This window comes from Odocoileus virginianus, chromosome 10 (assembly GCF_023699985.2).
Source record: "Odocoileus virginianus isolate 20LAN1187 ecotype Illinois chromosome 10, Ovbor_1.2, whole genome shotgun sequence".
Lineage (NCBI taxonomy): Eukaryota > Metazoa > Chordata > Mammalia > Artiodactyla > Cervidae > Odocoileus > Odocoileus virginianus.
This window is the reverse complement of record NC_069683.1, coordinates 39,085,045-39,110,380: the sequence shown is the minus strand read 5'-3', so window position 1 is coordinate 39,110,380 and position 25,336 is coordinate 39,085,045. Positions and strand designations below refer to the sequence as shown.

The 25,336-nt window shown below is 44.3% G+C and overlaps 1 long non-coding RNA gene and 1 other non-coding gene across 2 annotated transcripts; both read left to right on the top strand.

The window, feature by feature from the left end:
* The first annotated feature begins 1,390 nt into the window (after positions 1–1,390).
* LOC139037022 (uncharacterized) lies at positions 1,391–4,970 on the top strand. Its single transcript, XR_011489803.1, has 2 exons — positions 1,391–1,518; positions 4,578–4,970. It is a non-coding gene; the product is annotated as an uncharacterized lncRNA (long non-coding RNA).
* TRNAC-GCA (transfer RNA cysteine (anticodon GCA)) lies at positions 2,684–2,755 on the top strand. The gene has a single exon. It is a non-coding gene; the product is annotated as a tRNA-Cys (tRNA).
* Positions 4,971–25,336: the final 20,366 nt, after the last annotated feature.

The following is a 25,336-nucleotide window of genomic DNA, read 5'->3' as shown; positions in this document are numbered from 1 at the left end:
GGTTTAGAATTTCAGGAGGATGTTTACTAAGCATTAACTAAATATGTTGAGACTGGCATATAATTCAGGAAGAAAAAGAAAGTGAAAGTGTTAGTCACTCAGTCATGTCCAATTCTTTTCGATCCCATGGACTGTAGCCTGCCAGACTTCTCTGTCTGTGGGATTTCCCAGGCAGAGTACTGGAGTGGGTTGCCATTTCCTTCTCCAAGGGATCTTCCCAACCCAGAGATTGAACACAGGTCTCCTGCATTGCAGACAGATTCTTTACCATCTGAGCCACCAGGAAAGCCCCAATCCAGGAAGAAAGACCTACCCAGATACCTAAAGGCCAAATTCTCCATTGAGATGGACAGCCATGGTCAGCAAGAGAAGTTCCCTGGGACTCTACAGCGTTCTTGGATACTATGGAGGGGAGAAGGATCTTGAGATTCGACGTCCTTCTCTCATGAATGGGGACACTGAAATCGAGGTAGCAGAACCCTTTCCAATGGTCACATAGGCTGAGGGATACAAATAGGCCCAGGATTTCCTGAATCCTGGGTGATTTCATGGTGCTGCCTTTTTTCATGATTTCTCAGATTTCACACCCCAGGTGCATTTAGAGCTGGCTCATCTTTAGGGAAGGTTGGACCCTCTAGGGATCCTATGAACAGAGATGACAAGAGACAATTACAGCCCTAAGGCATACAAGAGACCCAACCAGACAGCTAGAGATAATAGGAAGTTTGCGACTCCAATCAGGGCCCCCAGTGGCCACAGATCCACCTGGTACTCCTGCTGTCTTGCCCGTCACACTGTTCACTGATCCCAGGGTAGATAAGGTGCAACCCGGGAAAATGGAAGAAGACTCAAGGAAGACTCAAGTCCCTCTGTGGGGACTGCAGACGTGTTTACTCGCTCCAGGCAGCAGCAACTGGGAGTCTTCAAAGACTTCTGATATACTAAGACAGACAAAAGGGGCCCATGGCCAAGTGGGCGCACAGGCGCAGTGTTACCAAGGTCAGCAATATCACTGTTTACAAAACATAAGAAGTTATGAGGCTGTGAGAGCGTGGGGCAGGAGAGCCTGACTGATGCCGTGTTGTCAGTTAATTTCTTCACACCTGCGTTATCACAACTCGCCATTACCACTTGCAAAGACTCCCTGTGGGTGCAATACTGCACTGAACACCTCTCATACATGACTTAACTTTGAACTTTACAGAAATCCTACAAGGTCAGGCAGGTTAAGAGATAGGCTCCAGAGACAAGGCAGCCTGCATTTGAATCCCATTTGCCCTGCTTAATATCTCTGTGAGTTTTCCCCGCACATCTCAGTTGCCTCTCTGTAAAATGGGAATAATAATGTTACTAATTTTAGACAGCCATCATGACAAGTAAATGAGTAAGTTCATGTCCAGTACTTAGGAAAGTGCCTGACACATAGTAAGTGCTCCATCACCACTGCTATTATTATCGTCTCTTTTTACAGATGAGGGAATTGAGGCTAACAGAGAACAACAAGTTCAAAATAGCACAGTAAGTAGAAGAAATAGCATCTGAGCTCCAGACTATATCACTCTAAAGGCTGTGTTATTAACCATGTTTCTAGACCATTTCCCTCTGGGGAGACTTAAATGTAATTTGTGCTCTGGGCCCCATAGGTTGTCAATCCACAGAACACCAGTTCTCTACAACCAGCAGGGAGTCAATCCGAAGACATCAGAGCTACCTTCCTCACCTGGCCCAGCCAAACTTTTCAACCTCTTCCCAGCCCCTCCTTCCCTCATCATTTATGAGTCCTTGATCTACCTTCACTGGTATCACCTACCTTGGATCAGCAAGTACGGACACTTCATACATGTTGATTAAATTGAATCAAACAATTAGCCTTTCTTCATCCATAGAGCAACCTTTGAAAACTAAAGGAAAGATCATGATTTCACTGGGACTCATGTTCCTATAAATAATTAGAATATTCATGCAGTTAGTTATTAAAGAATTCCCTGAAATCAGGGCTTTTCACACTTTAGTGGGCATTGGAATCACCTGCAGTGCTTGTTAAACCCAATTACTGGGCCCCACCCTGGAGTTTCCTACTTGATAGGTCTGGAGTGGGTCTTGCTAATTTGCATTTCCAACAAGTTCTCAGGTGATGCCCATGCTGCTGAAATAAAAGATCACCATTAGAACAGCACCACCACCAGGGTAATGATTGCTGCAGGCAAGATCATTGATAGATGCTAATATTAGTGAGCAAAGCATTAAAGAAAAATAGGATATTTGTACAGTCTCAAAGTGTCTCCAACAAGTATTTATTCACTATGGAGGTGGTTTTTATACTTGTTCACCAATTGTTTGCTTGTTCTCCCTCCAGGAATGGAGTTTAATCCCCCTCCCCTGAATGTGGGCTGGATTTAGTGACTTGCTTCTAACAAATAGAGTGTGGGACATGGGACAAGCAGTATAGTAACTTCATAATGGGAAAACCTGGCAGATGCCACTCTCACCAAGTGGTCTAGACTGAACCAGAAATAAGTCACATTGATACCATGTACCTTCTAACATGTTGTGATAAGGGTACTTCACCTTTATGATAGTCTTCCCCAAAATCCATAGCCTCAGTCTAATCAAGAGAAAACATGAGGCCAATCAAAATTAAGAAATATTCTACAAAATAACTGGGCAACTCCTTTTTAGGTTTTCCCTGGTGGCTCAGTTGGTAAAGAGTCTGCCTGCAATGCAGGAGACCTGGGTTCAATCCCCAGGTTGGGAACATCCCCTGAAGAAGGAAATGGCAACCCATTCCACTATTCTTGCCTGGAGAATTCTATGGACAGGGTAGCCTAGTGGGCTACAGTCCATGGGGTCAAAAACAGTGGGAAACAACCGAGTGACTAACAATTTTTCTTCACTTTCCTAAGTTTTAAAGTCAAAGAGGAAAGACCAAATGAATGTCACATATTAAAAGAAAATAGGAGATATGGTAACCAATATAATACAGTATCCCAAATTGATCTTGAAAGAGAAAAAGGAAATTAGTAACTTTTAAAAAACTGGTAAAATCCAAATAAAGCCTGTAGTTTAGTTAATAGTAGGTCTGCTTCTCAGTTTAGATAAATGTACCACAGTCATGTAAGATGTTGACACTGGGGCAGGACTGGCTACATAATTTCATGGGTATAGGCAAAGCTATGGTTTTTCCAGTTGTCATGTATGGATATGAGAGTTGAAATATACAAAAGACTGAGCACCGAAGAAATGATGTTTTCCAACTGTGGTGCTGGAGAAAACTCTCAAGAGTCCTTTGGACAGCAAGGAGATCAAACCAGTAAATCATAAAGGAAATCAACCCTGAATATTCACAGGAAGGACTGATGCTGATGTGAAGAGCTAACTCATTGGAAAAGACCCTGATTCTAGGAAAGATTGAGGTTAGAAGAAGGGGGCAACAGAGAATGAGATGGCTAGATGACGTCACCTACTCAGTGGACATGAGTTTGAGCAGACTCCAGGAGATAGTGAAGGACAGGAAAGCCTGGTGTGCTGCAGTAGATGGAGTCACAAAGAGTCAGACATGACTAAGCAACTAACTGAACAAAAGTGTAAAATGAAACTCTGGGGCCACTTGTTCAAAATTTAAAAGATTTCAAGACAGCAACAGAGAAGAAAACCAGGCACAGGCCATTCTGAACATGGGGTGCAGTGAGACCACACAGGTTGTATGCCATGAAGTCTGCCCTGAGTTTAGAGGAAGCAAGGTGTGAAACATATGGTCAGGACTTTAGCTGAGCTGAGAGACAGCACTGAGCTGTCAGGCATCTGAGTAGCTGATTAAAGCAACAAGCTTTAAGAAAGAGTTAAGCCTTTAATCACTTACTCTGATGATATAAGAGAAAATGTTGACTCCCCCTGCAACCATGCCCAGGTTGAAGGTCAGGTGAATCAGTGTGGATATGGCGTTCATCTCACTGTTGAGGGAGCCCCAAGGAGCAAAAGGCCCCAGCAGTGGGAGGTGAGAAAAGTTCAGAGTGGAAAAGAACTAGCGGGGTGTGGGTACAGAGTCAGAGTGGGGAAAGATTCTTTAAGTTTTTCCCCCTTCTCCCAGATAAAGAACATTTAGCAGAAGTTTCTGAAAAATACCTCAACCAAAGCCTTGGATAAAAGGAAGGAAGGTGTCTGGGCTAGGAATGTAAGTATGAGAAAGATCTCCACCATGACTAGTGGAAGGAGGGGGTCTGAGGCCCTGATTGCAGCTCCCTTCAGATGGCTGTGCACCTGTGGGCAGGAAGTATGGTTAGGGCAGTGCCCCTCACAACCCCCATGAGGCTTGCCACATGATGCCTTTGTGTTAACCTATGGTTGGGCCTGAAACATCACATGTAGGTTTTTAACCAGAAGCTGGACTCGTCATTTTTTTGTACTATGTTTGCAAGTCTTCTATAAATCTATAATTATTTCAAAATAAAACTTTTTTTAAAAAGGACTCTCTCACCATTCTCCCTTTCTTTCGTCTCCCAGACCTACTAGCCATTTTGTCTGTAACTGAGACTAATAAACTAAGTTTCTAAGAACTAGTTTCTTTGTCCTCTCCACAGGTCTTAGACATGATTCACTGAGGCTGCACCAGGGACCTCTGAAGACCTGGATCATGGTCTACTTTGCCCCTCCTCCTCTCCGCACCAATAGGCCTCTTTCCCAAATGCAAATTTTCAGCTTGTGGGAATAGATGCCTATGAATCAGCTGCCCTATCCCGACATACCTGAACCTGGATGGATTGAGCACCACCCACAAGTCCTCTGCCAGGTGTTCACTGAGTGGACTGCCCTTGTTTCTCTCCACTTAAATTTCTTTCTCCATCTCTGACATCTCCACTAAGTTCTCGCAAATACCTCAATGTAGTATACACTGCTGCCTCATGTTCAATATGTCCAGAAAGGTATTTAACCCATCACTACCCATGCAAAAAATAAAAAAACAAAAAACTGCTTTCCTCCTAACATCTGACTTTTTTTTTTTTTTTTACTAACATCTGACTTTTAATGACAATTTTGTGTTTTTAATCACCTGGGGATTAGAACCTTAGCTACATTTTGAGTTCACATTTCCTACCACATTGCATCAGTTATTCAGTAGTTTCTACCTCATCAATATGTCTCATCAGTTAAAGCCCCACCTATGCCACAGGTTTATATCTTTTTTCCTGGCTTATTACAATAGTTTCATTACTCATTCTATTGTCAAACCCATGTGTCATTCCTTTTGCAGGCATGCCCTTTCTTACCTCTGAGCCTGTTCAGACTATCGCTGTTCACACTCTTCCCATCCTCCAGCCATTAAGCTAGGTAGTTCTCATTCAGCCTGTATGTGTTTGTTGATCATCACTTTCTTCCCTGATCCTTCCCAGGCCTGGGTTAGATGACACCCTCAGCCCCTGGGTTTGCCCGAACACACTGTACTGGTTTGTTTGTCCCTTGCTTTAGGCATGAAGCATGACAGCAGGGACCGTGACGTGATAATAGCCTTAGCAGCCAACATGAAGTGTGATACACAGTCTTAGTTAAAACTTACTTAAAAAAAAATCTTATTGACTGAAAGTATGAATGCTGGGCACTGTCCTAGGACTGGGGGTTATAAAGAATAAACCTTAGTTCTTCTTTTCAAAGATTTCACACTCAAGTAGAAGACAAAAAAAGTACAAGTACTTACTGAGTGCTTTATAAGTTAGGTACAATATTATCCCCATTTTACAAGGGAAAATTGAAATGGAAAGTTTAACTGCCCAGTTTAACAAGTGGCAGACTAGGAATTTATTACAATCCAGAAGAGGAAACAATCCAAATGTCTGTCAATAGAACCATACATGAACAAACTGTAATCATTCATACAATAGAATTCCACTCAGCAACTAAAAGCAGTAAGTTACTGATACAACAGCATGGGTGAATCTCAAAAACCTCCTGCTGAGCAAAAGAAGCCAGACACAAAAAGAGTACATGCAATATGATTCCACTTATATAAAACTTCAGAAAAAAACATAAATCTAATATGTGGTATAAGAACACAGATCAGTATTTGCCTTGGGCTAGGGAAAAACATGGATATTGACTAGCAAAACATTCAAGGGAATTTGAGGCTGATGGTAATGTTCAGTATGTAGTTATATAGGTACATATATTTGTCAAAAATCACTACCGTATACCCTGAAAAGTAGTGAATTTTACTGGATGTAAATTATATCTACACAGTTTATATAACTTTTTTTAAAAGTAAAAACTCAGTCAAATTTCAGAATCCTTGTTTTTAACCACTATGCCACCTAACAAATATGACGTTTACACATTCGTAGAGACTGTATCAAGCATCATGAAACATAAAACTTTGGTTTCTACCAAAATAGTTGACTATTTTCCCCCCTTCCCACCAAAATTAACACTGAAAAAAAAAGAATAAAAGCAAGAGGAAAATATAAGTGTCAGAAATCAACAACAGTAATAATAACAAAATGTGAGCCCTCCGGGGACAGGGTCTGGATTTTGTGCGTCAGGAGGTGGGTAGCTACAGCTTGAAACTGACAATACCCAGGGATGGTGTCCCCCCAGTGTGTGGGAGGAAGGTTCTGACATTTTGCTCTCACCTCACTGCTTTACTGCCTTGGACAAACCATCACCTATTCCTTCACAGTCCAGCCGAGTCAACACTTAACGGTATAGCAGAAAAGTCCTTTGGGAGCAGGAACAAGCAAAGAACTGATAAATTAAAACAACACTGAGATCCTACTACACGTTTATTAGAGTAACCAAAATCCAGAACAATGACAACACCAAATGCTAGTGAGGATGTGGAGCAAAAGGAACTTTCATACACTCCTGGTGGGACTGCAAAATGGTACAGCCAAAAAAAAAAATGGTACAGCCAATTTGGGAGACAGTTTGGCAGTTTCTTAACAAACTAAACACCCTCTTACCATGTGATCCAGCAATCACATTCCTTGGCATTGATCCAAAAAAGTCAAAAACTGATGTCCACACAAAAACCTGAATGCAAGTGTGTATAGCAGCTTTATTCATAATTGCCAAAAACTTGGAAGCCAGCTAGATACCTTCATTAGGTGAATGGATAAATACACTGCAGTACACCCAGATGATGAACTATTATTCAGCACTAAAATGTCCCTCAGCACAGAACTTCAGATACGTATGACTAAGTGGAAGAAGCCAACATGAAAAGCTTCTAGGGCTTCCCTGGTGGCTCAGTAGTAAAGAATCTGCCTGCCGATTCAGGAGACTCAGGTTCAATCCCTCCAGGAGGATCCCACATGCCACAGAGCAACTGAGCACGTGCACCAGAACTATTGAGCCTCTGCTCTGGAGCCTGGGAGCTGCAACTGCTGAGGCCCATGCACCTAGAGCCCATCCTCTGCAACAAGAGAAGCCACTGCAATGAGAAGACGGAACACCACAACTAGAGGAAAGTCCACACAGCAGTGAAGACCCAGCATAGCCAAAAATAAATAGATAATAAAATTAATTTTTAGAAAGCTACATATTGTGTAATTCCAACTCTGTGACCTTCTGGAAAAGGTGAAACTATGGAGACAGTAAAAAGATTAATGGTTGCCAAGAGTAGGTGGGGAAAGGAAAAGAAGAAATTGGCAGAGCACAAAGCATTTTTATGGCATGAAGAATATTCTGTATGATATTATAATGATGGATATATGTCATTACACATTTGCCCAAACCCATAAAATATACAAGACCAAGAGTAAACCCTAAGGTAAACTATGGGTTTGGGGTAATTATGGTGTGTCAATGCAGTTTCATCCTGGTGAGAGATGCTGGTAATGGGGGAATATGTATAAGTGTAGGGGCAGAAGGTATATGGGAAATCCCAGTATCTTCCTCTCAATTTTATGGTGAACCTAAAAAAAAATTATCTTTAAAAAAAGTTGATGAAAATGAGTTGGATCTGCTCTGCACCCCCTTTCCCAAACCCAGATCAGACACAACCCACAAAGGCCACCCTCTCCCCATGCCAATTCACCTTGCAGGTTTAAAGTGGAACTCCAGTTGTGGGACCTGAGGGACCTTGGGATTTCTGCCCTCAGACTCATCTGTTCCCCTCTCCTTAAACCCATGGAGACAGTCACCTGAATGTGACCTCTTTCCCCAACACACCTTACCAAACAACTGATTGATAGCCTCAGGGAAACATGACTTCATAAATGAAAAGAACTAGATTTGAAGATATAATTACTATGAAGAAAGGCAACATACAGAACAACACCTGAAGCAGAACTACTGAAACAAGCCTTCCAAAAATGTAAAATAAGCATGAAGATATGAAGGGAAAATATTAGCCGTAGGAAGCAAAGACAAGAAACTGACAAGATCCCAAGCAGAAATGTTAGTATCAATACTAAAGCCAAAGTAAATAACACAGTCAATGGAATAAATGGCAAGATGAATTTGAAGAAAAATGAATTAGCGAATTAGAAGAGCAGACTGAGGAAATGATGGAAAATATAAAAGAAAAGCTAAAAGATGCTTCTGGATGTAAAAAGATAGACTCGATATTAAAAATAGAATAGAATAAGGGGAATATAGGAGTACCAGGGAGATAGGCAGAAAAAGCTGAAAGAGTGAAGAGCAAAGAAACCCACGAAAATCTTCATAAAGAGAAGTCTTGAGATGAGACAAAAAGAAGGGTAGAAGTTTGCCAGGTGAGTATGGAAAGGAAAAACATTTCAGGCAGAGAGAAACAACGCAGGTAAACGCATGGAGGCATGAATACAAATGATCACTTGGATAGGATCTAACAGGTAGTCTGGTGTGTCTGGAGCAAAGGCTATTTGAAGGAACATAAAGAAGGTTAATGTTGCAAGGCAAGCAAGAATCAGGTCAGGAAAGCTCTTGGGAGATCTGTAGCATAATTATACCTCATCTTAAATACCAGGAAACTAAGTCAAACTCGGATAGTTGAGTGAGTTGCCCCAGGTCAGACTCCAACCGCCAGGCTCAGACCAGGTCACTGCCTTACACTCAGTGGTGTCTCTGAGCTTGCTTGTAGCTTGGATGTCTCGGGGTTCTGCAAAGTCAATTAGAATTTTTTTTAAATAAATGAATTTGGGAAGTAGAGGAGTTGTGCATCCAAGGTTAGATGTGTTGTTCTGAAGTTTCAGAGTGTCCAGTTGACAATTATTAGTTCAGGGTTAAAGGTAAGAAGATCAAGACAGTTAATCCAAATTCGGATATTCCCAGCATATGGAGGTAGATGGGAGTGGATAGAGTTGCAACAATAATGCCACTGGTGACCTCGGCAAACATTTCCTCAGGACAGAAACATCTTACTGGAGAAGTAGGACATCACTAGCCAAGTGAGGAAAACTGAAAGGCCCACAGTCACACCGGCTTGGTGCTTTCTCCGTTAGTCAGATCTCAGCTCAGCTGTAGCATCTTCTGCCAGCCAGACACTGCCAGCCCGTCAGATAATTCTGATTGAGATCTGAGTGCAGTGCAGTGCTCAGTCATAACTGAATCTTTGTGACCCCATGGACTGTAGCCCGCCATGCTCCTCTGTCCATGGAATTTTCCAGGCAAGAACACTGGAGCGGGTTGCCATTTCCTATTCCAGGGGATCTTCCTGACCTAGGGATCAAACACACATCTCCTTCATCTCTTACATTGTCAGGCAGATTCTTTACCACTGCACCAGTAAACCTGGGAAGTGAAACTAACCATCCTCAGATGTATATTGTCCAAAGTCTGACTTCTTCTAAGTGACACCCAATTCTGGGATCCAAGAATACGGGAACACTATGGTTGCTTGGAAAACCCAAATTGGGGAGATATATCTCTGAATGCCAGGTACCCAGAAACATATCCTTTTATCCAGAAGGAAAATAATATTACTTTTATCTTGTAGATAAAGAAACCAAATCTGAGATAAGTTAAGTGACTTGCCCAAGATCATTCAGCAAAGAGGTAAAACTGGGATCCAAATCGAGGGGAGGCTGGTTCCAAAGCCAAGGAGATGAAGATTAAACAGGACTGTGCTGGTGTACCCAGCATTCACTCTCATTCTTGCTTTCTCAAAGCCAGTGTTCAGAGTGGGTCAGGAGAAAAAGGTCCATGTCCTTGTTCCTAAGAAGCTTGAGAACTGAAGTCACCATTTTCTGGAAAAGAAAGAGCTTTGGGTTACAAATCAGAAGAATTGGGTCCCAGTCTGATCTGTGCCACAACTTACCGTGTGACTGTGATCAAGTCACTCACCTCTGTGGTCCCCATCCCCTCTGCAAAAGGAAGAGTCTGGAAATGCAGGTGTCTGCGACTGGCAGGAGGCTTCCCTTAGACCCTAAGCCCCACCCAGCAGAGCTGGCAGTATCCAATTCTCTCCTCCCAATGCCTTTCCTCTTATCCATTCATACCAGCCATTACAGCTAGGGCTTCCCAGCTGAGGGCTGGGTGTGGATTGAGAAGCCATATGGCATCCCAGTGCAGCCGAGAGTCCCATCTCAAGGGGAAACCATTGTTCATTCATCTGGACCGAGTGACATTCTTTATGCAAGAATAACTCTTGATTAAAGGGTGAGTTTTAATGGAAACTAATTAGGCAAACTCTTTAGCCTGGGCATAATGATCAAATGAGCTGTCACACCATACCTGATACAATGATCTCACTCGCTACAAGATTTTATTCCTTAGCAATTACACTCCCACATGGCACTGCATGCCGTTATTGCCTGGAGCACACATGTCAAATTAAAGAGCAACTTATGCACCTGATATTTAATTATTGCCTAGTACTACAGACACCCGGGGAATGTCAAAGTGAGCAGTCCTGCTTGGGAGAAACGAAAACTGAAATCTACTTCTGCAAGGGAGTGAAAAAAAATAGGGATAAAATATGTATAGGCTACTATAGTTCCTTATTCAGCCGTCTTACAATTCAGTTACAAAACTTGTTCTCCCCAAACTTGAATAATTTACCATTTTTTTTCCCTTCATCCAGAAAAAGTCAGCAGTTGGAGAGTTGTAGGTAAAGGCACAGGGGTCGGATTGGCGTTTGTTTATCTTCATGATTGATGTGGTCAGATCTGGTCAACATCGAGCTCTTCCTGTAAGTTATTCTCTCCCTAACAGACTCTGACAGGAAAGAGGGTGCCTGGCACACCTTTCTAGCCCAAAGGGAAATGTTTGCCCTCAAGGCTGAGCACTCAGGAAGCCACATCTCACACCAGTCACACGAGCAACACATTTGAAAATTTGACCAAAGTTTCCCCACAAGTTGGGGCAGTGAGAGGCCATGAGGATGGAGGCTCTATCTCTACTTTGGTTAGAATACTCTAGAGAACTTTGCAAACATACGGATGCTCAGAATCCCATCCCAGACTATTTACACTAGGATCCGAGGCTTTAACTTTTGGGGCTTCCCTGGTAGCTCAGCTGGTAAGAATACACCTACAATGCAGGAGACCCTGATTCCATTCCTGTGTTGGGAAGATCTCCTGGAGAGGGAATAGGGTACCCACTCCAGTATTCTGGCCTGGAGAATTTCATGGACTGTATAGTCCACAGGGTTGCAAAGAGCCGGACATGATTGAGTGACTTTCACTTTCTGAAAAGGAGGACTGGGTAATTTGTAAGGCTCCTCAGATGATTCTAATACTCAAGTAGGGCCAAGAACAACTGGTCTGGATTTGGAACCAGCCAGGCCAGAGCTTAGTGTTATAGGAGCTGCTTTCTGCCCTCAAAAAGACTTCCACACCTCAGTGCCTTTGGATGTGCTGTTCTCTCCTCTGGAATGTTCTTTCCCATCCCTTCTTTCTACCTGGAAAAGAAAATTACCCTTCAACATCAAATACATACGCTATTTTCCTCTGAGTTCTCCCCATGATTTCCCCAAGCAGAGTTGCTTCACCATCCACCAGGAGCCAGACACAAGGCTCAAAGGATCATTAAACTATCCTGCTCTCCTCAGCGGGGGTTCAAGAAGGGAATCCCCATGTCTCCAGCAATCATCTGTGAGTCCCAGCTGAGCAAACTCTGAGAATATCTTGGTCCCTTTGGCTCCAGATAAAGAAATTCAATTACTCATTATCAGAATTGCACTGCCTAATACTAAAATGCCTTAATATGAGAGCTTTTGTATTTAGTAAACTGCACAGCTTGTGAAAACCCCCTCCAAACATCTGGCAAGAGGCCCAGCAGAGGTAGGGCTGAAACCTCTAATGATGGCAACATGTAAACAAGTGTTTTGTTTCAACTGATAATCATTAACTTCCAGTGTCAGGCTTACCCCTAGAGGTCTGATGCCTCAGCCTTGCAAAGGCCTCTGGGAAACAGCAGCTGGGACAGGGCCTATGCTGAGCCGATGGGGAGGGAGGGGGTGGGAAGGCCTGTCACTATCAACCTGGAGAGGCAGAAGGTGACGGGAGCAGATGCCTCTGATGAAAGCGAATGCCATCAGGGAGTCCTAACTTCCTTTCAGGGATGTTCATACTGGGCAAGGGTTGCTTCTCAACTATGCCTGCCTAGCTGTGACCTTGGCAATAAAGCCCCAGTTTCTCTATCTGCCAAATAGAATTAACAAAGGTTCCTACTTTATAGTTGTGAGACATATGTAAGAAAACATGCTCCAGCCAGGCTTTTGGCACTGCCCTGACTTACAGAAAGCAGTCAATAAAAGAAATTTCCAATTTCTTTCTCCATTATTCCCTTCAGATGTTCCTAACTGGGAACTAGACTAGTCTGAAGACCCCTGTCCTAACTCACTAAGTAATGGCTATTTGACCCCAGGATCACTGGGCTGAAGTTTGTGGTGTTTGTACACATGAGTATCAAAATAGAAACCAATAAGGGAACAGCTAGGCTTTTATTCTCATTGACCATTAACAAACACTGGTGCTGAGTAATCCTTCACACTATAACTCATGTGCAAACATCAACTCATTCCATAAATATTAACTGAGTAACTACTATGTTCCAGATACTATGTGTCCTGAGATGATTAAGAAGTGTGTTCACAGCTTGGGTTCTGGGAAAGCAGACAGCGAGACAGAGCGGAGGTCACCATGGAGTGAGTCTAGGACACACTTGTGTGAAAGGGAGATGTTATGGACTGAACTGTGTCCCTCCAAAATTCATGTGATAAAGCTCTAACCCTGAGTGTGACTGTAATTGGAGATAGGGCCTTTAAGGAGATAATTAAGGTTAAAATTCCCTGCTGGCTCAGAGGTTAAAGCATCTGCCTGCAATGAGGGAGAGCAGGGTTCGATCCCTGGGTTGGGAAGATCCCCTGGAGAAGGAAATGGCAACCCACTCCAGATTCTTGGCTGCAGAATCCCATGGACGGAGGAGCTTGATGGGCTACAATCCATGGGGTCGCAAAGAGTCGGACACGACTGAGTGACTTCACTTTCACTTTCAAAATCATAAAAGGGCTTCCCTGGTAGCTCAGTGGTAAAGAATCTGCCTGCAATGCAGGACTCTGGGTTCCATCCCTGGGTCAGGAAGATCCCCTGGAGAAGTGAATGGCTACCCACTCCAGTATTCTTTCCTGGAGAATCCCATGGAGAGAGGAGCCTGGTGCGTTACAGTCCATGGGGTCACAAAGAGTTGGAGATGACTAAAGTGACTTAGCATAGCACAGCACATACAAAATCATAAATGCAGGACTCAGATTTGATAGGACTGGTATTCTCATGAGAAGAGGGAGAAACTAGAGCACTCTCTCGCTCTCTCTTGATAAGCACAGAGGAAAGACCAAGTGAGGATACAGTGAGTAGGGGGCTGTCTGTAAGCCAGGAAGAGAGAACCCAGAAGCAGAAACCCAAACCAGCCAGGACGTTGATCTTGGACTTCCAGCCTCTAGGACTGTGAGATAACGAATTTCTGTTGTTTAAACCACCCAGTCTGTGGTATGCCGTTACAGAAGCCTGAGCTGACAAACACAGAGATGAAGGAAGCAGAAAAGCGGGGAGGCAGACACTGAGCTGTAACTCAGGCCCAATAAAGACCTCAGGTGACCACATGGAGAGCTCTGGAGCCGGAGGGCCTTTCTGAGCCTCCTCCCAATCCAGAGAGGGGCTGGGCCTTCATGCCCCCTAGGTCATCAGTCACAGGGTGCAGGCTGCCCCTGAAAAGAGGTGTGACCCTGGAACAGGTAGTTTCCTTCTGCAGAGCCAGTCCCCAAGAAGGCCGGCGGGACTCTGTACATCTCAGCCTTCCGTCACAAGGAGTTCCCTATGGCCCCGTGACTAGTGCCCTTTGTCCAGCTCCCACCATGTGCCAGAAGCCTCATAAATGTCATTTACTTGGTCTTCACAGTACTCCTGTGAGAAAACACCCATTTTACAGAGGAGGTGAAATAACGTCCAAAGCCACAAATCTGATACATAACGAAGGCAGAATTGAAGAGACCTCTCTTTCCCATCAATCCTAGTCTTGTCTTGACAGCATGCTTCCTCCCCCTTGGAAACCTTCATTTTCCACAACAGGTTTTCCCTGTCCTCCTCTAGCAGGTATATGTGCCCACAACACCCTGTGCCTCCCTCTCCAAAGCCTATAGCACTTTGCATTATCAGCAGTCACATTGTGCGTGTTAGTTGCTTAGTAATGTCCAACTCTTTGCAACACCATAGACTGTAGCCCGCCAGACTCCTCTGTCCACGAAATCTCCAGGCAAGAATACTGGAGTGGGTTGCCATTTCTTCCTCCAGGGGACCTTCCTGACCCAGGGATCGGACCCAAGTCCCCTGCACTGCAGGCAGATTCTTTACCCTATGAGCCGCCATGGAAACCTGGTCACATTAGCTGACACAACCCTGGTGGCTCAGGCAGTAAAGAATTTGCCTCCAAAGCAGGAGACCTGGGTTTGATCCCTGGGTTGGGAAGATCCCCTGGAGGAGGGAATGGCAACCCACTCCAGTATTCTTGGCTAGAGAATTTCATGGACAGAGGAGCCTGGTGGGCTACAGTCCATGGGGTCACAAAGAGTCCAGCACAACTGAGTGACTAACACTTTCACTTCAACATTTACCATGTCTCAGGCACTGTTCTGGCACTTTTCAAACATTAATTTATTTAATCTTTTCAATAGCCCTATGAGATACTATTTTTCCCATTCTCATTTACAGATAAGAAGGCTAATAAGATATAAAACTGTTGAGTAACTTTCCCAGAGATACCCAACCAGGGTTTGAACCCACTCGATGTGGTTCCAGATACTATACTATTCTGTCTCGGGGTCATTTCTGCCACCCTTCTGATTTGCAAATGTTTGGAGAACATGGACAAGTCTCATTCATTTTTTTCCACCCCAGTGACTTACTGGGACTGACATATACTAAGCTTTTTGTAAGGTTTTCCTAAACAACTAAGTGATGACTTTCTCATGAACATTTTGAAAATAATTGGATCTGATCTATGTGGACAAAGCCTAGAAGAAAAGAGACAAAAAAATTCATTTGGTCTGTTGAGACATTGAGATCATGGGTGAATTTTAATTTTAATCACCTGGATATTGAGAGAATACTGGTTTTTAAGAATTCAAAATGGGAATTCCCTGGCAGTCCAGTGGTTAAGACTCAGGGTTTTATATATGGAATTTAGAAAGATGGTAACGATAACCCTATATGCAAAACAGAAAAAGAGACTCAGATGTATAGAACAGACTTGTGGACTCTGGGAGAAGGCGAGGGTGGGATGTTTCAAGAGAACAGCATTGAAACATGTATATTATCTAGGGTGAAACAGATCACCAGCCCAGGTTGGGTGCATGAGACAAGTGCTTGGGCCTGGTGCACTGGGAAGACCCAGAGGGATCGGGTGGAGAGGGAGGTGGGAGGGGGGACCGGGATGGGGAATGCATGTAAATCCATGGCTAATTCATTTCAATGTATGACAAAAACTACTGTAATGATGTAAAGTAATTAGCCTCCAACTAATAAAAATAAATGGAAAAAAAAAAAAAAAAAAGACTCAGGGTTTTCACTGCCCTGGGCCAGGGTTTGATCCCTGGTCCGGGAACTAAGATTCCACAGTAACGTGGCCAAAAACAAAGAAAGAATTCAAAATGGGTGATAGCAAACTTCATCTGCATTTCCTATTGCTGTCATGAGAGTGGACCTCTAGTACATTTCAGATGGCATTCCTACTGGGATGCAGGCGTCTCCAGTCCATGAAGCTCAGGTCCAGAAAACATCTTAGGTGTCACAGCAGGGCAATGTCTTTCCAATGACCTCATAACCAATTCTAAGAGGAAAAGATCAAGATTCCCATCATCACAACTCAGAATTATTGATACTCAGAAATGATGTAAACAATATTTTGGTGGCCATTTAAGCCTGTTTCTAAGTGAACTCTAGCGACTGGGCAGATTCCCCAAGTCTTCAGATCTTCAGATTCCCACTAGGACATTTAGATAAGCAGACCCTCACACAGCTGATAAGTAATCAAAATGAGCCAGTGGCCTGGGAGGCTCTGAGAAATTACATTGCGTTCTCTCATCTCACTCCCGTATTTGCTGTTTACTTTATATTCATTCATTCATTCACTCATTTATCCGTTCAACAAATGTTACTGGGGTCCTACTAGATGTCAAGGAAGTTTTCTAATCTTGAAAAATACATAATGAACAAGCCAGATGAGTCCTTTTCTTTTATGGAGTTTATAGTCTAATGAGAGAATACGGACAATAAACAAATGATATAACTTCAACTCATGATAATTTCTATAAAGAAAATAAAACAGGGAGACATCCTGAAAAGTGAGTGAGGAACAGGGAAAAACTGATTTTGACAGGATAGTTAGGGAAGGATTCTCAGGGGTGACATTTAAATAGAGACTTGATTAGGTGGCCAACTTTCAGGAAATCTGGGAGAACAGGAGTGCAACGTCCCTGAGGCAGAACTAGGCTTGCCGGTGTCCTGGGGGCAGAAATCAGACCAGCGCAGGTGAGCTGGATGAGCATGGGGAAGAATAATAAGATACAAAGCCTGAGAAGCAGAAAAGAAGGTTGGGTTTTATTTCTAGCATGATGAGGAACTATTGGAGAGCTTTTAAGAAAGACAGAAATGCAATATGGTTTAAGTATTTAAAAGATCACTCTGGCTGCCAAGTAAAGAATGAACTATAGGAAACAAAAATAGAATCTTGGAGACTCAGTTCACTGTCTACTAGATGTCTGGTCTGCTGATTTGGCTCTTGTTTCCGATCCCAAAGTTACTGCCAGCAATTCAGATTGCCTAGTTAGTTTCACCTCCACCCCTGACTTCCCAATACTTGAGTGTTGCTGCTCACCACTTGAGCCAACACCCCATCTGCCTAACTGGCTCTGCACAATTGGGGATCTGATGGGTCCTCTAGATCACAAAAGGCAGCAGTTTAGCTCATTAATGTCACTTGTATATTAATGTAAAACCCAAAAGTGTCAACTGCAAGATCCATGAAAACAGAGTAAAGAATTGATACTGTCTACAAAGTTTCCCCAGTGCTATGCAGAGTAGGTGCTCCAAAGATATTGGTTAGATGAACAGATGGATCTAGATGGGCCGGGTGCTCATTGTCTGGCTGAGATGAAGACAGCCTCCACTTGGGAGCCTGGGGAGAAGCTACAAGGAAGCTGAAGTCCAGCAAACATCACCTCAACTTAAAACCTCCGCATTGGCTGGGGTGAAGCTGCCCAGGGGCCCCTCCTTGGATCAGGTGGGACTTGCTAGACTGCCAGACTTGTTCATTAGTGGCCTGACATTACACATCTGCAATGGGTAATTTCTATGTTAACTGCTCCCTCCCGCCATAATGAGAGCTCATAACTATATTTTATATAAAACCGATTATGCATTTGCACAGAGACCATAAAGGGTCAGTGATTATAAAGTGTGTTGGGAGTCTCTGGGGTAACAATCATACTACCGAGTCCAGACCCACCCTGTGGGATGCATTTGAATGACATGGGATGGGTGGGTTGGGAAGGAAGGGCTCTGTAAGTGCAGGACTCCTAGATGACCAGGAAGGGCTTCAGGGATGTGGCCCTCTCTTAAAGCATGCTACTACCACCTATTAGAATTCAAGACAGACTTATAGCTTGCTGAAAATATTAGGTCTAGGAGAAGGTCATTTTTTTAATCTTTTTCATTTCTTATTTTTTCATATTTATATATAAATATATAAACATATGCATATGCATATTTGATTCTGCTTTCACGGAAATTTTTTCAGAAAGGAGTGAGCCCACTCTTGTCTGTATGATAAAGGATTTTTGAGGACTGGCATGAGGTCTGAATTTTTTCCCTTGGATTCTGTTATCATCTCCACACCTACTAGCTGTGTTACCTTGAACCATACACATTACCTTCATGGGTCTCATTTTCCACAGTTATAAAATGGGATCACCATACCTCACATTTTTGGCAGGACTGTTTTGAAAATTAAAGCATAACACCATCTATTGAAACTGATTAGTTTCAGGTATTGTCTATGTGTCAGTTCTTTTAAACCTCTCAACAACCCTTTGAGGTGGGCACTGGTGACATCTCCAGTTTTAGAAGGTAGGAACTCAGAAGTTAGAAGGTTGGCTCAAAGTCACAGAGCTGACTAGTGGTGAAGGCAAAATTCAAGCCCAGGCAATCTGTCTCCGGAGCCAAAGAACCCAACAACAGTGCCCAGAGCAAAGTAAACATTCAAAAAACAAATGAAAGTTTCCATCATTTTTACTGACTTCAAGGCAATTTCATGCACAAATCTTTATTACTATTATCACACCTTGGGTATGACTCCAGGTCCTATTAAAAGGGACAGAGATAAAGTGAGGGGCTATCACAGAGTCAGAATCGTCTGGTACCCCCAGAGGGTTGACTCTTGGGCTACTGAGGGATAGAATGGAGCCCTGACAGTGAGAGCGAGACAGAGACAAAAAGAGCAGGAAAAGGACACAGGAAATTTAGACTCTAGTCCCATCACCTGCCCACCATGGGACCTTGAGCAAAGCCAGCTGCCCTCAAGGTTCTGCCCAGGGTATGGCAGGGGCTGACTGGTCTGGTTCGGGGACTAGACATGAGGGGCGAAGCACAGGCCAGTGAGGATAGGATGAGCACATGGATTGGGAAGATCCCCTGGAGGAGGAAATGGCAGCCCACTCCAGTATTCTTGTCTGGAGAATCCCATGGACAGAGGAGCCTGGCACTCTACAGTCCTTAGGGTTGCAAAGAGTCAGACACGACTGAATCGACTTAGCACGCACACACTGGAATATAAGTTAGACTGAGCAAGGCGGGTCATGGGCCCCTTACAGGATTTTCCTCCTAGAGGTCACCCAGCGCGTCTGGATGGCCCAGACTCATAGCTGAGATTAGCTGTAACCTAGACCATGAAGACCTTGGCAGAGAGTGTCAGGGAGCCAGAGCTCTGGCCCAGCCCACCAAGGATCTGTGGCATACCCCAGCCCAGTGACAGCTCCTTCTGGCCTCAGTTTTTCCCATCTGAAAAATGAGAGGGTAAATGAAACAAATTTTAATGGCTCTAACATCTTGAAAATCCCACATCCCCAAGCCTGACTTCATCCACAGCCTTATACTAACATTCTTGGGGCACAGTGATTTCATTTAGGTCAGATGATTTCCCTGCACATAAGCAGAAGTGAAACAAAAGCCCCCTTTCTCCCAAGTCATTAGCTCTCTCTCACACAGGCACACACACACACATGCATGTAAACCCTCATAATGCTTATACAGGCCACCCCCTCCCCAGTCGTGCACAAAGGCTCACACACAGGCGCGCAGAGGCACAAACACCTGGACTCCCCAAGCCGCTCCTCCCCCCACCCCACCTCTGCTCACTCCCCACCCCCAGTGCTTCCAACTCCCCTACCGGGAAGCAGAGCGGCCCCACCAGCCTCCGCGAGTTACTTAACCTGATGGGCTGGTGCCACCTAATGGTCAGGATGAGAAATGCACCCTTGGTCCCAAGAAGCAGAAGGACTGGAAAAGGTCCAGGGTCATTACGTTCACCCCTCTCCCTCCAACAGGGCTATATCCAGAGCTGCCTTAGACGGATGAGACTTTCTTTAATCTTTAAAACCTTTCAGACAAGAATTTCCTTTCATGATGCCCCTAAGATGGATCTTCTTTTCCAAAGATCAGGGTATTGTCATTAACACTCTGTGTAGGCTTGCACTAGAGCTTAAAATTATTGTGCATGAACTCTGTGTTCAGCTTTGGATGTTTTATCTTTTTAATCCTCACAACAGCTGTCTTTGCAGGACTTGTATTACTGTCTTCACTTCAAAGAGCTGCAACCAAGAAGGAGTAGCCCTAAGACAAAAACTAGCTCTAACTCAGCAGCCACTTGGCCTCAGTTCTGCCAGTGTGTACATGGCTGGTTCCAGTCATTCATTCAGTCATTCTTTCCTTCAGTGAGCATTGATTTCACACCTGCTATGGACCAGGAACCGTGCTGGGGCTTAGAATTCAGCAAGCACTTGTACATGGCCTTTGCCCTTAAGGCGGTCTCTCAGTCCACTGAAGTCAATGACAGCCTTCATCCTCCTAGGTCCCTGACTCTCAGACTTGGTGGATCTTCTCTGCAAACTAGAACAAAAGCCCTGAGGAGAAGTCAAGGGAAGAAGAGTGAAAAGCTGTGACCCAGCCGGGGTGGGGGTGGGCGAGGCAGCCAGCCTACAGAGCCGGAGGAAGGCTCAAGAGTCCCCTGGTCCACACCCTGCTCCTCTGGGATCGCTCAGTCTGGAACTGCCTCAAGCCCTTCCAGGGCCCATATCCTCTCAGAAAGGAAGGTGAGGAGCTGCGGCTATCTGACTTCAGAGCAGATCTCCTTTGTGCCACACCAGGACTTTGGGGAGCGCACCAGAGAGCTCGGAGCCAGAAGTGGGGACCAACCTGATGGAGTGAGGGGACCAAGCCTTTATTGGTAATTGCGGTTGTTGCTCCGACAGTCGGAGCCCCCGTGACCTTCCTAAGCACCTGTCTCTCCGTCTATTTCCTCGCAGAGTCTCACTGCCCCGGAGTCACTTCCTACGCTCCAAGCACCCCGCGGTCTACCTGTGCTTAGCCTTTGCTCTCTTACACATTATAGACAAAGTAATAGAATAATAGGCTCCTTGAATGTCAAGCCCTGGAAGAAATCATCTGATCCAAATGTTGTGGATGAGGAAGATATAATCAGAGAGGGGTTAGGACATGTCCAAAGTCACACAGCCAATGAGTAGCATGGTCAAACCTAGAATTCAGGCACCCCCTTCCATTGTAAAGACTTTTAGCTACTTTCTCTCTCCTTTTCCATTCACACACAGATACCTATAAGAGTCCATTTCCATTCTGAAAGTTCTTTTTATCATTCCTCTTCTTTTCACTTCTCCCATTTAACCCTATTCAATCATAAGCCCCTGGAAAACAGAGACTCTCTTTCCTTCCTCCAAAGCCTTACTACTTAGCACAATGATAAGCATGCAAATGTTTAAAACTGGATGGATGAAAGGATGGATCAGTGGATGGATGGAAAGAAGCATGAATGGGTAAATTCTATATTGAATTTCTGTACTAACATTTTACCTAGTCTCCTCATTTCCGATTTCCCCACAGTTTGGCTTATCATCCACAGTGGTATTAGAATGACCCTTTTAAAAATAAAAATCTTTCTCTTCTGTGTGCAAAAAGCATTTGAAACATTTCCTATCATCTAATAATGCAGGAGTCCCCAACCTCTGGGATCTAATGCCTGATATGAGGTGGAGCTGACATAACAATAGTAGAAATAAAGTGCGCAATAAATGTAATGCATTTGAAACATCCCCAAACCACCTCCTCCCTCCAGTCTGTGAAAAAATTTTCTTCCATGACACCAGTCTGTGGTGCCAAAATGTTGGGAACTGACCATCTAATGGAAAAGTCAAGACCAGTTGACTTACAATATTCTAAATGGGCCTGTCACCTACCATCCCAGCCTCATGTGCTATTAACCATGTAAATACATCATACACAATCATGCCCTAAACTTTAGAAATACCAGAGTCCTCCATTTCCTAAATGAAGAAACATACATGGCCTCATCTCCAGGATCTTCTTGTGTCATTCCCATATTCTCAAAATCCTTTCCTGCCAATACCAGACTCTTAATATCCTAACCAACCTTCAAAGCCCAATTCAAATGCCACCTCCATGAAGTCCTCCCTCATTCCCTTAACAGAATGGCTATGCTCAGAGCATGTCATCCTTCAGGCTTTGGTAAGCACGGTGCACCTCATTGCGCCCCTCCTAAAATGACCTTTTGAAACCTTCTCCCTGGGCAATGTAGCTGGTTGTTTTAATGTCCATAGCTCCCAAAAGAGGCTTAGCCACAGATCTGAGGATCTGACACAAAGTAAATGCTTGTTCAGCATTTGTTGAACGGACATTCTTCGAACTACACCATTTGCTCCAATTGTCCCCGAGGGTGCAGTTTTATTTTATTCTAAAACCACTTAAGTTACTTTCTAGGCTATTATAAGCGAGAGCCCTGCGGGAACAGAACACAGATTCTCCAAAGAGCCAGAGCTCTAGGGTGGGGACAGGGCAGGATGGTAGAGATGAAACTGGCACTCACAAAGCAGATCTCTTAAGGAGAGAGGAAGGTCAGGGGAAAGAGCTCAGTTCCACTGGGGGACATCCAAGGAGTCAAATTTTGGTTCAACTTAAGGACCTGTTCATGATGAAAGCTGTACAGGAACGGATTAGACTGCCCCAGGAAGTAGCGAGCCCTCTGGTCCTGCAAGTATGCAAGTAGTGACTAAAGATGACTATTGAGGACAAATCTAAGAACATACGGTCTTGCATAGGGGACCACGGGCTTCTCAGGTGGCTCAGTGGGTAAAGAACCTGCCTGCAATACAGGAGATGCTGGAGATATGGGTTCGATCCCTGGGTTGGAAAGATCCCCTGGAGGAGGGCACAGCCATCCTCTCCTGTATTCTTGCATGGATTATCTCCATGGACAGAGGAGCCTGGTGGGCTACAGTCCATAGGTCTCAAAGAGTCAGACACATGACTGACGCGACTTTGTGCAGCACTGCAGAGGGGACCACAGCAATGGGAGTGAGGTCGGATCATACACTTGTAAGGTCCTCTCCAGATCTGAGAATCTGGGATCCCATCAAACCTCTAGGAGTGGCCCAAGCAAAATTACTAAAAGTTAGTTTTGGGGGGATTATTATTGCTCTTTGTCTCCCTTTCTTTCAATACTTCCTCTCACCCTGAACCTCTAAGAAGTCTGTCATCACAGAGTTGCTGGAAGAGGAGACATTCTGGGCGCCCCTCTCATATACAGCCCACCCTGGCAGTCACCTGCATCTTGATGGACAGTTCTCATATAAGCTAACCTCTCAGGAGGCCCGGTGGGATTAAGGCCCATGGGCCCACAGCAATATCCAACCCACCAATCACCTTCCCTTCGTTTCTCTCCTATTCTTGTGTTCCCCCACGACCTCACTTCCTAGAATCACTTTCTAAATAATCTACTTGTACCTTTGTCTCAGAGGTACAAGTACCTTTGTACTTGTATCTTTGTCTCAGAGTCTGCATTGGGGGGTGCAACATGTTCTACATGGTAAGGGGTCAAAACACAGATTTTGTGGTTACTAAACCCTGGATAGGAAATCCAGTTTGGTGACCTTGAGAAAGGTAATAAATCTCTCTGAACCAACTTCAATGGATAGAAAGCAGTTAGTGAGAACTACTACTCAGACTTCATAGCACTGTGTGTGACACAGGTCTGTATAGTTATGTTCACTGAGTGCTTACTTTATGCCAGGAACCATGCTAAGATAAATGCACTCAGCTGTGTCCAACTTTTTGTGACCCCGTGGACTATAGACTGCCAGGCTTCCATGTCCATGGAATTTTTCGGACAAGAATACTGGAGTGGGTTGCCATTTTTGACTCCAGGGGACCTTCCCAACCTAGGGATCGAATCTGCATCTCTTGCATCTCCTGCACTGGCATGATTCATATATGTGATCCTAACACCAAAGGAAATGCAGGAAGAAGACTGAAGTAGACTGATGCTGCTAAGTCGCTTCAGTCGTGTCTGACTCTGTGCGACCCCATAGACGGCAGCCCACCAGGCTCCCCCATCTCTGTGATTCTCCAGGCAAGAACACTGGAGTGGGTTGCCATTTCCTTCTTCAGTAGACTGATGATGGCCCCCAAAAGATATGTCCACATTATAACCCCCAGAACCTGTGACCTCATTTGGAAAAATGGGTCTTGCCCATGTAATTAAGTTAATGATCTCAAGATGAGAACATCGTGGATTACCCAGGCACACTCCAAATTCACTGAAGAATGTCCTTATAGGAGATAGATGAAATCACAGAGGAAAAGATCATATGGAGGCAGATGTAGTGATGCATCCATAAGCCAAGGGACACTTGGAGTCACCAGAAGCTGGAGACGGCAAGAAGGATTCTCCCCTGAAGATTTTAGAGGAAGCTCAACCTTGCTGACACCTTAATTTTGGGTTTCTGGCTTCCAGAACTGTGAGGGAATGCATTCCTACTGTTTGAGCCATCAAGTTTTTACAGTTTATTACGGCAGCCCTAGGAAACTGATACAAAGGTTTTATTGTCCTTGCTTTTACACATAAGGAAACCAAGGCTTACAGAAAAACGCCCTACCCAGAGGCATCCCGCCAGAATATGACAGCTGGGATTTGAACCCAAGCTTGACTAACCACATAGGGGCCACTCTTAGCCACCAGATCAAGGGAAATCCGTCGTGGGACATGCCTAGTACTGTGCCAGGCATGTCATAGATGCTCAGAGAGTGTCAATTTGCTCACTGTATCTAAACTTTCTTTTTCCAGTGCCTATTTTACCCCTGACCATTACTAGGTAGTCAAGAGTTAATCAGACAAACCTGTTCCTGCCAATCCACGAGCTCTCTTAGGGTGGGCTTCTACCTGGATACAGTTACATCACACACATCGAGAAGGTCCTTAAGAATCAACTTGTCTGGTAAGCATTTCGGCTCCACAGCAGCTGGTGGAAAAGATAGATTGGGGCCTGTGCCTTAAGTTAATGTCAGTCTGAATTGAAGATGTGCCAGCATCATCAGGATAGATCCTTTAATTAACCTGCTAGTCCTGTCAGGGATTGGGTTCACTGTCTTTCTCCAGAAATGTGTTATGTGTCTCTCCTTTCACCACTTTGTCATTTGTTCTATTTTAGATTCAAGGTGTCCTTTAGCTGTGCTTTAAAAGACTCTCTGTCCTCTTGAGTCAACAGCTGTTGGCAAAGTGGCCCCTCAAACAAGATCTCATTGCTTAACCATCACAGCTCTTCTCACAGTGTCTGCAAGAAACAAACCTT